The sequence below is a fragment of the Molossus molossus genome, unplaced genomic scaffold, assembly GCF_014108415.1.
Source record: "Molossus molossus isolate mMolMol1 unplaced genomic scaffold, mMolMol1.p scaffold_m16_p_13, whole genome shotgun sequence".
Classification (NCBI taxonomy): Eukaryota; Metazoa; Chordata; class Mammalia; order Chiroptera; family Molossidae; genus Molossus; species Molossus molossus.
In genome coordinates, this window is record NW_023425348.1 from 61,236,716 (window position 1) to 61,241,886 (window position 5,171).

Sequence of the window (5,171 nt, forward strand, 5' to 3'; positions counted from 1 at the left end):
TATATATATATATATATATATATAAATATTTTTTTTGGTACATGCTTCTAGTGGAAACTGAACTCAGGGCGCTCTGGTCCACAGGCTGATGCTCCAAACACTGAGCCAAATCAGCCAAGGCAACTTAATATATTTATTTAGAGTATAGGTGACTCAACACATTTTTCTCTAATCAGACAACAAGTACAGAGAGCTCTTTGGAATGAAAGGCAAATCTGACATAGATCTTGTCCTCAGAGAACAGAGAGTCCACTAAGACCCATGGAAACCTGCTGTGGAGGATTGGAGACCACCAGAGAGGGAGAGTCAGGGCAAAGGCAGAGGGCTGGAAGGAGAGGGAGCACGTGAGATTCTCGTAGAGGGCGTGTGAGAGGGACACAGGAAGGACGGCAACACACCTCACACCTTACATACACTTTGATGTTGGTTTACCTGATTACAAATGTTAACTTCATGCGTGCAAAGGTTGAAAATGGTGAAAACAATAAACTTAAAGGGAGTGGCTCATATATGGTCAATGGGAATTTAACACAGACTTGACTTGAAAATCATCATTTGTTCCTACATTCTTTTGTTTATTCAGGCAATATTTATGATGCCAGGGAAGCAGTCTAAGGCCTGCCAAAATCCAGGAAGACTCTCTCTGGGGCTCGATTGAACTTTAATTATTTTACTTTATAGAGAAAGATTGTAGGGAAATGACCACAGAAACTGGAGAAAGTGTACTGTTCCTGTAGCTTCCATCAAGTGCAGTGATGAAAGGAATTTAGACCTTTGCTGCCCTCCTGTCATCTTCTGCTGAAGTTGGGCTTCCCCAGACGTGGGAAGAGTCCTGGACCCAGAGTTGGCAAAGCTTGTATGAGGGTGCAATGAGGCCTGGTGAGGAGTCCTTCAGACTCTGCACTGTGTGTGTTTAACCTGCAATGTGTCACTTCAACCTCAGGAGCTGGCTTGCTATGCAAAGAGTTTTAATTATGGGCCAAGTCCACACAGAGAAAGAAAACCAACAGAACCGATAGGGACAAAGCTGGCTGTCAAAGTCACATCTGTCTGAACAAAGCAAGACTCTGAATCAGGACATCAGAGTGTTTCACGACATCTCCAGGGTTCCCTGAGGAAGGCTTTCTCCATGTTCCTGCACCTCAGGAGTGTCCTGCAGAGCCCTCTGCAGAACCAGCCATCAGGGTCTGTCTCCCCCTCCGCCATCGCTGCCTAAAGGAGCCAACCAAGAAGTAAACGATGGGGTTGGCCCAGCTGTTGACACAGGACAGGAGAATTGCAACCAGTCGAAGAGGATGAGGAAATAATATCCCACCCAGTAGAGGAGGAACCAGCCGATACCGTAAGGAGGAGGAAGACCAGCACTGTGAGCATGAGGGTCACGTAGAGCCTGGTCAGCGGCACCCACTGGGAGCCACACAGCAGTCTGGTCATCAGGACCAGGCTGGACCCAGAGAGGAGCACGAATAACAAAATCAGCCACGCAGCAATGATGAATTCAAATTCTGGACACTTAAAATAATGCATTTCCTCAGAGATGGAGACACAGTACATCCCTTCCAGGATGCTCAGCAGCAAGGACAAGGCCCAAATCAGGGCACAAATGATGGCTGACAGGTGACTGGGGTGGCGGCAGCGGTACTATATGGGCCACAGGACCGACAGGCAGCGCTCTGTGCTAATGGTGCTTAGAATGCTCAGGCCTGTGATGTAGGCGAAGATGGACACAGAGAAGACAATCTCATATATATCAGAGGAAAGGAGATACCCATTGCTGTTCTACGATACTATCCAGGGACAATATAATCTGGCAGCAGAGGAAGAGGCAGTCGGCTCCTGCCAGGTTGAGGATGTAGACAGAGAAGGGGTTCCTCCGCATGCGGAAGCCCAGCAGCCAGAGCACCACCACGTTTCCTGCCAGCCCAGCCAGGGCAACGATGATCATCAGTAATTCCAAAATTTTCCCCACAGTATGGAGAGTTGTTTCATCTTCACTTGGTGTGTATTCGGCGCTCCAGGCTGTGTCAGATGGATACATGCTCAGAAACCCTTCACTGGTGCCACTGGAACAGAAACAAGACTTGAGCACCTAGGGTGACATCACTGGTCTACTGGCCACCCTGCTTAATGGGAATCTCTGTCCTGTTACAGAGCAGGGAAATGTTGGTTTGCAGAGATGAAGATTCCAAAGGCTTCACAACCTTGTAGTCCTGGAACCTGGATTCAAACTCAGTTCTCTCTGACTAGAGTCAGGGCTCTCTCACTGCAACACAGGCCTGCTGCTGACATGGGGACCTTCTGTAGTCCTAACACCTCCACTCACTGTCCTGGACCATGTTGTGTTTGTAGGGGCAGTAGTAGAATAGTCTGGAGAGGTAATGTTGGATGACCCTAGGACTCTGAGTTCAGCCTTACTTCTGCCCTGGGACTGAGATTTTCTTAAACGGCTAGAAGTGAGCAGCCCCAGCCATGACCTGTTTGCTATCTCAGTGACTCAATGTCCATCCTGCAGAAAGGAGATCAATGATTGAGGGTTGTGAATGGAACACAACCTCTTGCTAAGAGAGGTAAGAGTAGGACCAGTCCTGTTGTGGTGGAAATGGCCGGGTGAGTCATCTTTATGAGGCAGGAAGTACTTCCTCCTTTATAGTAGTGTGTCTAGTTATGTGTAGGACACAGTTCAAGTTATTCTTACAATGAATTTCTTCCTAGAGCTGCCAAAATCATAAATTTAAAATACTTATTAATAGCCATGTACTCCGACTGTAGAACCAGAACAGCAAAAGAATAAACTACATTTTACTCACAAAGCCTTTACAATGATAGTGAGAGATTATGCTAAAGAAAGTGACACCCCATAGAGGTGTAATGAGTCAAACAAACAAATAAACTGAGGAGATACGATGAGACATCATGCATACATGCGTATAAGTTCTGGTTTTATCTCTCCCCCAGCACCCACTCCTCTGGGAAATGTCAGTATGTACCCCACTTTCACGTATCTGGGACTACCCCATTCCTCAGACTGTTATGTTCATTATATTCCACAAATAAGTGACATCATATGATACTTGTCTTTCTCTATTTGGCTTGTTTTGCTTCGGAAAATACTCTCCAGTTCCCTCCATGATGTCTCAAAGGATAAGAGATCTTTCTTCCTTTCAGCTGCATAGTACTCCATTGTGTATATGTAGCACAGCTTTTTTAATGAGATTGATTTTATTCATTTACCATCAAAGCTCATTTTGTTCTTTAACCCTCCTCTGCATCCTGGGAGAAAACTTCTCTTTGCCTCACCACTGGGCACCTTTTCCAACTGGCTCCTGGTTGCACTCAGGAAAGGGAGACACTGGCAGGTGATTGGAGGACAAGAGAAGGGTGATTGAGGTTTTTAACTCCCTGGCTCTCTACTGCCAGGCTGTGAGTTGTCCATGGTGGTGTTACTGTACCTAAGCACATAGCCCTGTCTCTTGGCATTTCTTTCTGTCACAGTGACAACCCCAGCTACAGACACTGCTCTCCCTGAGGTCTGGGGACTTATCTTTTTCTTTACTCTTCAGGATGCGCAAGGACAGTAGCTCCCTGTTATAACTTATCTTTAAGGGACTCGACATCCTTTGTCAATATCCTTTAGTCTTGTTCATCCCTGGGTACACAGTCCCTTTTTATACCTTTTTGTATTACCTCGTTGGTTTATGCCTTGTATGTTTTTTTATTCCTGGTTAGTGGTAAAAGCTGGTTACAAGCATATAACACACTCAGAGACAAAAGCACACAAACAATAAAAAACCCCCGCTGAACAGCAAGCTTATCTGTGAAACCTGAGGTTATAAACAACAATTCAGGTTTGAAAACAATGTCTCTGAAGCAGAAAGTCTTAGTTGGCCCAGTGTGGGTCTCCCACAGTCTAAGCTAACAGCACCCAAAGCTTCCCTGAGGAAGCTTCATGTCTGTGGACTCTTTGCTCCTTGCATGTCCCATCCCAAGATGCAGTTGTGAGCTGTGGACTGCGGTAGAGAGAACACAACTGCCCTTAAAGAAGATAGTTCTGAGCTGACTCTTACCTGAGCTGCATCTTGTAGTTGAAGGTGGTGAGGAGAAAAGGAAGACCTTTCCAAGGGAGTGTGAGTAGCAGAGAATGCTTTTCTACCCTCTGGATGGGAGGTTTTGCCAGAGCAGGGGTGAAACCTGATGAGGGAGAGAGGCTTATCAAGAAGCTGGGCAGCCCATGTGATTTCCTGCACAGAAGGCCCTGGCAAATGAGATTCTGGAGATGTGAGACAAGGACCTCACGAGATGTTTCTCTTTTGCCCTGACTCCAGTGACTTATCTCTTCCTCCCTCCCTCTTAACCCGTTGTGATCCCAGTGAAGAATGGCGGGGCTGGAGCCTCTCACTGTCCCCTGTGAGCCTGTGCAGGAAGCCCACCCACCAGGCAAGCTGAGCGTCCATAGCTAAGAAGGGTTTGCTTGGCATTCAGGGCCCCACATGGCCTGGCTCATTTGATCTGTTTCCATTCATTCCCAGAAGTAATGCATGTACAATCTTTTATTTCAGAGAGTACCAGTGTATATATAATGAAGTACAAAGACTGGCTTAACTCTATTCCCAAAAGCAACTAAAGTTTATAGTCCATTTTAACTCTTTTACAAGTTATTTTATAACTTTGCATAATTAAATGTCACTTCTACTTTTCATCTGTCAACAACTGTGTATGTTGTGTTCCCATTCACAAGATAAGAAATGTAGCATTTCATATACACTACATGTCAACTTTCTCTGCTGAGGACATTTGTTAGCTAGATTATTTTCACATATGTGGTGACAACCAGTATTATCAGCCGCAGGTCCTATATGACTTCCTTTCACAAGCCGAGGCCATAGTCAAATTGAGTTACATGGTATTTCCTTAAAAAAACTGAACTATGAAGCATTTAAAACAATAATAAAAACTTTTCCACTCATTTTTGCATTTACACACCTCCACTGTGTGCCTACACTGTGCCAGGCTCTGTTCCAGGCAGGGAAGGTGCTGTGATGAATGACAGGACGATGCCCGCACCTTCCAGATGAGCTGGTGAACTCACCCTTGGTGAGTGTTGACAGAGAAGAGTTTGAGACTCAGCATTGGGGCCCCACCCTCCTGAACCTGAGAGAGAGGAGGGCCCAGAC

General features: G+C 45.8%; 1 pseudogene; it reads right to left on the bottom strand.

The window, feature by feature from the left end:
* Nucleotides 1-1,072: 1,072 nt before the first annotated feature.
* LOC118628634 lies at nucleotides 1,073-4,165 on the bottom strand (annotated as a pseudogene).
* Nucleotides 4,166-5,171: the final 1,006 nt, after the last annotated feature.